Here is a 12738-nt window from a genome sequence, read left to right on the forward strand (position 1 = left end):
AAAGGGCCCATATCTATAAAGGAAGAATGCAGAGTCCCTGTAATCACAACTACGAAGGTAAAAGCTGCACTCTCTAAAGCCAAAAACACAGCATCCATTGGACCAGACAACATCCCAGGCTGAGTTTTACATGAACTTCAGAACAAACTGGCTCCCCACTTAAGCATCATATTCAATAATAGCCTCGCATCAGGCTTTGTGCCCACTGAATGGTGCACAGCAACAGTTATCCCACTCCACAAAGGGGGAGCCACCACTGATCCGGGGAACTATCAACCTATTAGCCTGATGAGCCTTGTTTGCAAGGCCATGGAACATATCATCATAGAACTCATAAACAAAGACATTGGTAACCTCCAAACTCTGGATCCCACCCAGTTCGGGTTTGTGAAAGACAGATCATGCCTCCTGAACCTGATTGACTTCTTTGAGGCAGTCACCAAAGCCGTGGATGAGGGTAAGGTGGTTCACACAGCCTATCTTGACGTCGTCAAGGCTTTCGACACCACCCCCCATTCTGGAATTATAGCTAAACTCACTAAACTAGGTATAAATCCCTACGTCACAAGATGGGTTGCCAACTGGCTCACTGACAGAACCCACACTGTAAAAATTGCAGACTCCAAATCTGACCTCAAAGCAGTGACAAGTGGAATACCACAGGGTTCTATCCTGGAACCTCTCCTGTTTGGTATCTACTTCTCTGAAGTACAGGCTAACACAGAAGGCCTCTGGCTAATGAAGTCTGCAGATGACTGCAAACTAGGAGCCATAGTCAAGTCCCCAAATGATGTGGACATCCTACAGAAGGGCCTCACTGAGACAGATGCCTGGTGTCAGAGCCATGGCCTCAAGCTCAATGCCAAAAAGTGCAGTGTCACCCTCTTTGGTAAAAACTCTGTACCCATGAACTACCACATAGGCAGCAATCTACTTAACACCGAATGCGTGATAAGAGACCTTGGGACCCAAGTGGACAGTAGTCTCTCCTTTGATAGTCACATTGCCACAGTAGTCAGGAAGTCCTTCTATGTGGCACACCTCATCATAAAAGGGTTCTCATCCAGGAAAAAAAGACGTAATTGTTCCCCTCTACTCGACACTCATCAGACCCATTATAGAGTACAACGCCCCTTTTGGAATGTACTTCACAAGACATCTGCAGCAGCTGGAAAGGCCACAGAAGTACCTCACAAAGAGGATTACTGACCTCAAACAAATGCCCTACACCGACCGCCTCAAAAAACTCTAGTTTTACTCCATAGCATATCGCCTACTCCAATCTGATCTCTGCCTAACATATAAAGCTATGTCAAACCCAGAGCTCTTGGACATGCTACACCTAAAGAAATCCCAATCCCTCCGAGCTACATGCTCTAGGGACCTAAACCTTGTCACCACAATAAACAGGACATGCTGGAGGAATAGATTCCTGTCCCATAGACTTCCTATACTCTGGAACAAGCTACCCATCTATGTCAAGCAAAGTTCTTCAGTAGCACTCTTCAAGAAAAATCTTGATGAGTGGATGGGAAATAGGAAATACACCCCGGGGATCACTTCTGTGTCTCTGCTCGACAGTGGCACAGGAAAATAACTTTCTTGGGTGGCATAAGCCATGGAACCTTGTTGTTGGCTAGGCTTATGTAGGCCCTTGGGCTGATAGCCTAGTACCTGCCTATGAACCTATAACAATCTGTTTGTCTGTTTTTATATGAATTTTGCTGCAGATCTTAGACTATCATTTTACAAGACTTAAACCCTCATCGAATGTTAATTAACATATCAGATGTTGCTGCCTAAATCTGACAAACACAAGCAGAGTTTAACGTTAGCATTTTTTCAAGGAATAGGACTGCTACCTGCATGTTAGCAATACCCATACATGTCAAGCAGAGCAACTCGCTGACCCTCTTCAAGAAAAATCTTGATGAGTGGATGGGAAACAGAAAATTCACCCTGGGGATAATACCAGTGGCTTTACTTGACAGAGGCACTGGGAACTAATGTCAGGTGGCACTATGCCAGGGTAATCCTATGGCTAGGCTTATAAAGGCCCCAGGGCCATTAGCGTAGTACACACCTATGAACCTATGAAAGCAAAGCAGCTGATGTAAATGGATTGTATGAGAGATTGAAATGCAGGTGTTGTATACAAATGGCCAGAAGGTGAAACACCTCAACATGTGTAGAAGCTGAAATCCCTACAGTAGAAGGCACAGAGTGCATTGTTTTCCCCCCACAGTCAGTAAGGAGAAGCAGAGTCAATTTTGGGTGTGCACGTCAGTGGCTGTGTTGGCATGATAACTGTCATCATTTGGACAATAACACAAGCACGATTATTCACATCCACCCATGTGTGTGTGTGTGTGTGTGTGTGTGTGTGTGTGTGTGTGTGTGTGTGTGTGCACGAGTGTGTGTGTGTATGGGGAGCAGACAACAGTAAACATTCACTGACACAGGTGACAGTTAAGCAGTATACATATGTTAAGAGAAAAGTGAAGGCAAACATGCCCATGACAGAGCATGCACACACATACTTGGCATGCAAATAATTGAAAACAAAAGTGTGACCATATATCACATATATGGATATAGTCCTGTGCGAAACTGGTGAAAATAATAATGTGATGAAATATGAGATAAGGTACTGGAGCATCACAAAGACCAGCAGGATGAAAAAGCTAGGCAGAGAAGCAGCTATAGAGGAAATTGCATAGATCATGTAGCAACTGCAGCTTAACAGAGTATGAAGGACAAGCTCATGTCAAACAAGGCTGTGAACAATGTCTTGTTGTAGTGCAAAGAGAAGGATTGCTATGGCACCCAAAACATGGCACATACAAAAGAAGTGGTGACTTCAGGAAAAAAGTCAAAGGGCACAGGTTCATAGAAGGCAACATAGTACATTAAGAACACAGACAGGCACATTAGGACATGAAAATACACACAGAAGGCAGAATCAAAAGGGTAACAGAAAGCTAAGAGGTTCATGGAAACTATGCAGAGCTGAGATTTCTAAATACAAAATTGTGCTGTATCAACACAGCCACAATACAACCACAAAAGATAAAAACACTCAATTCAGAGGGGAAAAAGGAAGATATGAAGGGACATAATCAGTGTTGCCAAGCATCCATAACATTAAGCCACATGCAGATAGCATGGAAACCTAAACTATCAGTCTACAGTTTTGGCTGATGGGCAATGGCAGATACAACTTGTAGCTATCTAGAATCATCATGATCGTTTACAAGCATTGCTCACAGTTTCAGTATGTCTTTTTCATTTTGATGGGCTAAATACTCACAGGATGGCTTTTGCTAGCCATGGTAGCTGCGGCACTTTGTCTTCATGTACCACCCGGTACCAAGACAGTGTGCACAGGTGGTGATGGCAACTATCCACATGGTTTAGGGTACATTGCCTCTCCAGAGTCATTTGGTGTTGTGCGGTCCACATCTGGAATAATGCAAGTGAAATGTGACCACATTTATATGTCGCACCAGATGATATGCATATGCCATATGCTTTGTCTCACTTAATACGGACTTTGTGAAACATCAGATGTATTAATCATGGTGCTGACACTACCAGGACAGGTGGGCACTTCACTTGTATGACACAATGACTATCCTGACCCAGATATGTTAGCATGGCTGTATGTTGAAGGAAACATCTGGCAGAGGTGGAAAATGCCTCTTGAGGTGGCAATCAAGAAACAGTATTAATTCCATTGTCAAGCTTTCTCTCAAAATCAGTGAGCAAATGTAGAGGAAACTGCAAAAATTGCAAAACAGCAAAACCCTTCAGTGATTTAAATACTGATGTACTGTGATGGCCCACCGCTGGACCAGTAATCAAGGAGCCCCAATCCTCACCACTGGCAACAGTGGGGGATGTTCGCTTACAGGATGATAGGTGCACACACAGTATTTTCAGATGCAGCTCTCTGCATCAAGTGCAATTTCTTTTAAGAGCACACAAAGATCACAGTCAGTCTGGGGCTGCTTTCTCCCTCTTTCTCCAGATCCCAAATAAGGCTGCCCACTGGCACAGCTGTAGAGTTGAGATCTCAGATGAGTGTCCAAGCCAAGGCCTCCAGCACCCTCTCTGTCCAACCAGTGCTTCGTGTCCCTGCTAAGTAGCTGACAGACACACTCTTTGAGATATGATTTACACACACACACACACACACACACACACACACACACACACACACACACACACACACACACACACGCACACAGACACACACACACACACACACACACACACACACACACACACACACACACACACACACACACACACACACACGCACACACACACACACCTGGGAAAGACTAGCACAGGTTTACTAGCTATGCCCCTTCTGCCCAGACTATAAGGCAGTTATGACTGCCACCAGACACTCATGCCAGCTATCTTAAGGCTCTTCCAAGGGTACCCAATATACTGAGTGAAATTAATATTAATACAAATGGTAGTTTGACCAAGAGCAAGGCTATTAGGAGTAGCCCACACAGCATCACCAAATAAATATGCAAGTACTCTCAGAACTTAACTATCTCTACAAAGATTAGCCACAATGAAAGGTTTAAATATATTTAATAATAAATAATAAAAGAACAAGACAATACTAAATATCAATTCACAGTGACATCAGAGTCTAAAACCACAGGAAATATTTAAAATAACATTGCAGTACAGGCTCACAAAAATAAGCAAAACAGTATCTAAACTAAGCTTCACTATATTCCTAACTGAATCTAAGAGAGACTTACTACACCCTAATAACTTAGAGCAAGGCAAATGATGTGTTGAATGGTTCTTCTTGTTGTTGTCAGGCCCAAGACTGAATACAGAATGCTCTGTTTCACTAAGAGACTTCTCAAAATAATATCTAAAATATTACTGTTGGGACAGATTGCAGAATTACATCATTTCTGGTCATCTGACTTCTAGTTCTCATGCAAACCCCTATTGCTGGCAGCTGGCAGGACTTAGTACCTATCTGAAAAAATACACACACAAGGGCTTTTGCTCAGATCTTTGGCAGGTGCTGGGAGTCATAAAACAGTTGCATACCTCCACACTTCCAGGTAGTAATTAGTTCACCTCACAGACAATGCAGAAAGCTTCCTAGTACAGAGTTTGTGACTCTGGCTGCATTGAAACCTGTAATATCTAAAGGTCTAGCCTATAAAGTGATTTAATTTTGGATATTTGCTGGACTGAGGTTAACCCTCCAGTTTCCTTTGTTAAAACCTATACATTTAAACAGTTTCAATAGTGCATGTACATTTCTGTTCTCTCCAGTAAGGCACACTGTGCATGCATTTCAAACACAAGCACTTTACAAATACATTTTCAACACAAATGTCTGTGCAAATCAGTTTGATACACACATGACATGCAGTTCTAATACATTTGTAACACCAGCATCTTGTATGAATCAGTTTGACATTCACACATGACTTATAATTATTTACAAAATTCCAGCTAGCTGTGCTGGTAGTACCTCCTTTTGTCACAGATGCCATGTGAAAAAATAAGTGTACCCTCTTAGTTGCAAAGAACACTGGGACCATAGCATAGACTTCTTACACTGATTGAATATTTGGGCACTGTTTCAATGTTTTTTTTTACACTAGTCAAACAGTGCTTATGAACAAGATAAGTAGGATGACATATGTGGTTAGAAGAATGTACTAGCAAAATTTCTCAAAATACTGCAAAAAAAAAAAAAAAAAAAAAAAGCAGAATCTGACTATAACTAACGCCACATTGCCCACCATACATTATTCATCAAAACGTCATATTGGCAGAACTGCCATGTGCCCCTACCACTGGTCATGTGCTGTCTGGATGAAGTCTGAAGTTGAAGTTAGCTTGGCAGAAATGTTCAGATCCAGCTATGCCATATACTCCCATGCTGGGGAGGACTGTGGGTTTTGCTTTCACTTACACCTCTGCACTCAGGCGCCCACATGACATATGAACAGGTGGTATGGTCACTTCTGGACTATGGAAGTGTTTGTCTGAATGCAGCAGCAGCTCCTCATAACTCTGGCAATACCAAATGTGGTTGGGCTGACCCTGCATATTCATTCTCACTTGTGGCTATATTACCAATAACAGTCTCCGTGTTGATGTCATGCCCAGGGATTGATGTCCACATGTATATGCAACATAATAATTTTCTGCAGTATAGTTTGGTATATGATATGCAGCATACTATTGAATGGCTTGGCAATATAATTTTCTGCAGTATAGTTTGGTATATGATATGCAGCATACTGTTGAATGGCTTGGCAATATAATTTTCTGCAGTATAGTTTGGTATATGATATGCAGCATACTGTTGAATGGCTTGGCAAACTGACAGTGAGGCTCACACTCAGCACATTCTGAACATAGCTCAAACAACAAGGCTGAGACCCAGACAGATATATAATGTGGTCATTATCACAAGTTTGATCAAAGCCAATCAATAGAAATAATTAATCAAGTTGAGCAATATTCAACAAGTTAAAGTCCTTCTCTTGTCTTTTAGCTGGAGAAGTCACTAGCCAGAGTGTTTCAAAGCCAGTGAACCACATGAACGCATCCTAAATTGACATAATACTGCTAACAGGCAGACCATGCAATATCACTGCATAGCAATAGCTCACTTGGATGTGGGAGGGAGACACTAACTTTTAGTGACTGAGTGAATGACATAAACCAAGAAGCTTAATATCAATGTGGCAAAGGTGGTGCAGGCCATGGTGACCTGTGTAATTGTGCCAGGTCACAAGCATTTCTGTATTGGCTCTGCCTTGCTTCATGTTCATCATGTACATGTGCAGCTGTGTGTATCTGCTCATGTTCCTGCAGTATGTTCTATGTGGGTAAAGCATGCACCTATTGTAGTCTGGCTGGGACTACTGAATCATGAATGGACAGACACGTACTCAAACTGAGCATCAACATACGCCTAAGGATGAGCTTTCTTGATGGTGAGATCATGAGACCTAATATCACAATGGACCTCTTTTGGATTTGTCCCTCATTTTGAATGCCTCTTTGTACCTTTAGTCTCTGTGTGCTTCTCATTGCACATTTGTTTAGTCAGCCTGTTGTGATGCTTCATATAAGACTTGTGCTTAGGCTACACCCTGCTTAACCCATATCATCTCTCACCTGTTAGTGGCCATTTTATGCTTTTCTGTGCTGCGTCAGTTGGATTCACATCCATCCACATCTGGAACCACTTGCATCAGTTGCAGACTATTAATAATTGACTCAGTGCTGTCAGCAAGCAAACGTTAAACCTGTTAGTAAAGGCTCACCTTTGATAAGCTACTTTTAATAATTATCCTTATGAATTCTAAGTAATCTTGGCAGTCATAGACATGAATCAAAGCACCCCCCCTTTACATTAAGATTACTGGATTGTTCCATGTTGGAAACATATAGATTATAAGTTTGCTGGGGAAATAATATTTTGCCAGTAATGTTGCTTCTTCCAGAGTCCTGAATATACTGGTGAAAGCTACTCTGGAATAAGTGTCCCCACCTCATAAGGCACTTTACTCTGTGTACTCTAGAAGATATTTATTGTGGGTGTTCAGTTCATGATTAATGGTAATAATCCAAGGTGCCCCTCATATTTAAGAAATCAGGCAGACTTATCTAGAAACTATTAGCATCGCCACTTCCTACTCATGTACATAGTGAGACACCAGGTAGAGATAAAAATAGTACCAGCAGCAGGTAATATTTCATAATTTCAGCGACTATTAGATTATTAACTAGCCCTGTGTACATAGGATTATTATACAGAACTTGGATGATATTTAAGAACCACATGCTAAATCTACAGAAATGCATGGCCTTCCTGTCTCTGTGGAGATCAATGTATAAATAGCACTCAGTATCCTAGCTAAAGAACCTATTAGAAACTAAAGGGGGGGCATATTAGGTATTTCACTGGCCTCTTTCTGGAATACTGAAAAAATTCTTCACATAGTGGTTTCTACATATGGATGAGCATATCTGGACTCTTAGCAAAGTCAAAGAGAGAGACAGTGAGCATTCAGAGTGTGACTTCTGTGATATTACTTGCCCTCCATGACATACTTGGTGCCACAGATCACGAACACGTAGCAATAAGAACCCAACATGACCCATATGTTCAGAAGTATGAGAAAATGAAAGGCTACTAGTTTGTAATTGACCAGGTAGTATGGGATGCAAGTGGTATTTTAACTCATGTGTCCACATAGCATCCAGGTGATTGCCGCGAGTCACATGTATCACTGCTTCCTACTTGGTGACATTCTGCAGGGTCATCCAGTTGCTAAATTAAATGTAAATGGACACATACACACTGTATTCGTATCCCCCCTTATGTTGCTGCGGTGTTGCTGGATGCTGACTAGAACTCCTCTAGTGATTACTATTTACAACACAGAGATCATTAATGAAATGCAGTTGTTGTTGTTTGTCTTTCGGCTTTTTCCTGGTAAGGGGTCGCCACAGCGGAACTCTGGTCCGCTAATGATTGGCAGTAGATTTTTTTTACGAAATGCCGAGTTGCCAGCTCGATGCCCAACCTTCAATGAAGGCACGGCCATTTACGCACGTCTTTCGAACGCTACCCAACTGTGGGGAGGATAACCCATAATATCACTGACCATGTGTTCGGGCAACTGAAAGCCTGATTTTACTGTCTAGATACATGGGGGGTAGTAGTAATGCACTATTACCCTGTCATAGCCTGTAGGATGTTCCTAGCATGTGTCATGCTGCATATTGCAATCTTGAAGAAATATTTCTCCCATGGTACAGATACAGTAAGACAATGCATAAACATGACTGGCAAGGAAGATGCAGCAAAGATATCTGCCAAACAAGAGTAACAACCACATGTTACTATCCAAACAGAATTAGGCAAAAATATGAAGGCAAAATGTAGAACTATAGGCTTTGAGCATTCATAGCTAGTTACTAGGCTTGCAGTCCAGGGGAGCCTTAAGGAGCCCAACACAAATTCCTAGTTGCCCTCAAGCACTGTCTGGTTAAGTGACTTTCTCAAGGTAATCAGATGAGGGGTGAGAGAATCAAACCTTGTGCCTCAAGTCTAAAACCTCTGTGACATCTGCCAAACTAGCTCACCAGAAGCATACAATAACTGTGAAGTATCACCACTAACAAACATGTAGTATGCAATGTTGATTACAGGCTATGTTGGTCACTGCATGGTCTGGTCATTCTGCTCATCAGACATCTCCACATACACAAAAGAAGGAGGAGGATGGAGTGGGTTACAGCTGTCATTATATGGTCTGGTGCCTAGGGACAGTGTCACATGGCTGTCCACACATACTTGGGGAGGGAAAATGTCACAAAAGATGGTGATGTGGGTATTGAGATGATGTGCACCCAGTGTCATATATAACTACCTCCTGCTTTGGGGATGGGATGCCACTACATGACTGATCTAAGATCACTATGCTGGCTTGTGGCAGTAAGACTTCCAGGATCCTGTGAAAGGGATGGTGTGCTTTCATGAAACTATGACATGGATGGAATCTGATGGTGAGGTGTCTTTCCTGTAGAGTATGGGTGTTGTTGTTGCTCACAATGAAGGGTGACTGTTGTACATTTTCCAACACAGGTGAGGACACTGAATCCTACAATTGCTTCCTTACATGACCACCTCAGGTACATACCCTACACTGACCTCGGGAATGGCAGTGATAGTGGGACTGGCAATACTTTGCATGGAGGTGGAGAAGGAAGTGGTGAGTCACTTGACACCTCACAAGACAGATCATTACATTGCTACTGGACTTCATGCCATCATAGAGCTGATGGCAGTACAGAGTGACATCATCAAGAATGCACATAAGAGCACTCAGCACCATGTAGGACTAGATAGCAGCATACTGAATCTTCATGATACTCTGGTACAACTGCATATTAATCCCAGCTAGTGACCACTTGTCAGATACTAGCTGTGACAAATGATGGCTTAAGGCTGCACAATGGGGAAATACCCATATCACATGCAAAGTACTCATCTGCTGCTTCATCTACAGGGGTAGCATCTCATATTCACAGCCATGATGGACCTCCTCTCCTACAGACAGAATGGTGAGCACTCAGACTATACAGCCGTCCAGCCTCAAGGTCATCTATGGGTGAGGCTACATCTTTACCCCGTACTGTGACGGGAATGCCCACACAGGTTGAAGACAACACATCAGTGTATCAGCTGACTGTGATTCAGGTATGTGTCTCTCATCATCATCACTCAGCCCCTGCATTAAGCCAGCAACAGCTTGTTGTCCTGCCACAGCTTGCAACAGGTGTCACTGTAGGCAGTGGTCTACCACGTGACTACACAATAGAAGACCTATTAGAGTGAACATGACTTCCTGTGCTATGGCTGGATGGTACAATTGTGGCAGTGTGGCATGTGCACAAAGGGTGTCCATACTTGAAGACTTGGGCTATCCCTGCTTACTTCTACTGGCCTCCTGACATTAATATGACAAAGCATACACAGTGTATGCTGTGATCACCTTGAAGTCTTTGCAGGCAGTGCTGCTGTGAAGAAAACTGCAATACTTGTTTCTAACCTGGTACATCACCCATTGAGGTGTGTGTGCATGTGTGTGCATGTGTGTGTGTGTGTGTGTGTGTGTGTGTGTGTGTGTGTGTGTGTGTGTGTGTGTACATGTGTGTGTATATGTGTGTGTATATGTGTGCGTGTGTGCGTGTGTGTGTGTGTGTGTGTGTGTGTGTGTGTGTGTGTGTGTGTGTGTGTGTGTGTGTGTGTGTGTGTGTGTGTGTGTGGCAGTCCACAGTGGTGCAAATGTCCACTCCTCCAGGGATGATCCCAGTTCCAGTACTCTTACAGGAACACCAAATCCTCCTCCAGCTCTGAGAGCCTATTATTCCACAGTACCTTCTCCTGGCTAATCTCTCAGTTGTTATGGAATGTGCTTTGGTCTTGGTACACCTATCAATTGAACAAAATTTAGTAGAAAGTCCAGATTTTTTTACTGATATTTTTTGGTCTTTTATTCAGCAAATGTGTGGTTTTCTCGCAAATCACTGGAATAAAATCACTAAATAATGACATACATTTACGTTTCAGACTTCATATCCTTCAGAAAATGCATGCTACCACAAACCATGTTATTGTAGCAACTTTATAAGTTTACAAGAGCAATATTTAAAATGTCCCTATTTTTTGTCCATTGGCCCCTCCATTATTTTCAGATTTTTTGCACTATGAGGTTGAGGGGTATGCCTGTTGATGACATATTTATGACATTGCTGCAGTGTGCATTTCTGCCCATTCAAAATATTGATCTCATTGACTGATGTCTGTCACATCTGGTCATGTAAAGGCTGGTCAGCACACAGTGTCTCCATCAAGCACCACACATGGATACTGAGCGCCTGAAGCAGGATACCATTTTCTGCAGGGTTGAAATGATCCATCTTCTGCCTTCTGCCTCATCTTCTAGAGGTGCAGACATCAGTGAACACAAGAGAGAGACAGCTACAGACTGCACACTGTGATGGAGCTGGGTAAGGTAACTGCTACAGGCACAGGTGTAACTTATCACATAATAGTCACAAAGACAGATTATATATAACTAGTGTATATGCCATGCATAGGCATGCATGCTGCCCATAACATCTATAGGGCTCAGCCTGTTTGTTAACAACTACAGGTATGTAAAGAGGAAGGCAGTCATTCCCGGTGTCAACTTTAGGGGGACTCTTGGATATCTACAGGTGACACAACTGTGATACAAATACAATGCCACAGTGGGATGGATATACATGTATAGACATGTAATGGTGTAAATTAACTGAGATTAATTTGACCTTAGGAACCACAGTATTTATTAACAATCTAATAAAACTATAAGAGATGCTTTAAATATATAGCAGTTGTCATTGAAAATCACTGATCTATTCTTACAAGTTCTCTTGATATAAAGAAATACATACCTGTGAAAACACATGCAATCAAGAAAAGCAAATGCAAATGCAGTTTCCTGTAAAGATAGCCCTAAAGTTTTTAATAAACAAGTAACTTGCTCATTTCACCCACTTTCTTTTGGTCTATAATATACCTCTTTTACAAGAGAAGTATCTGCTATCTCTAATGTTATCTTGATGTTGTATGTTTCATACTCATTGGAATATTTAACTGTATTTATTTTGTACACAGATTGCCTTATCTGTATGTCTGTTTTAATTTTTCTTCACGTACAATTCATTGTAAAGTTATATTCTTTTTAGTATGTTAATATTAAGGAGGTTAAAAAAAGCTATTATATCTATGGAGCTTTTCTTCCTGGACCTCTGCAGAAAATGGGATTTATGCCCAGTTGACTTTCACAGTAAACAAATGTCAAATGAGCAAATAAGCGAATATATGTACACATGCTTGTTTTAACTGTATGCTCTGCAAATATATTAACACTGATGTGGTGTGAGCACATCCAACCACAGGTCAAATTGTAGCTTTAATTGGTGTGCCACATACTGCACAGGATATAGTGTGCATCCAGCAATGTGAAAAATACCTTTGTCTTTTGTGCTGTTAATTCTGTAAGGTGCCTTAAAGACAGACCCTGGGATTCAGCAAGCAACCGTGCAGGAATAAGTTTTTCCTGCATGGCAGGGACCATTCCTGTTCAGCACAGCAGCGCGCCATGC

The sequence above is a fragment of the Protopterus annectens genome, chromosome 8.part0 (assembly GCF_019279795.1).
Source record: "Protopterus annectens isolate FY-2018-M chromosome 8.part0, PAN1.0, whole genome shotgun sequence".
NCBI lineage: Eukaryota > Metazoa > Chordata > Ceratodontiformes > Protopteridae > Protopterus > Protopterus annectens.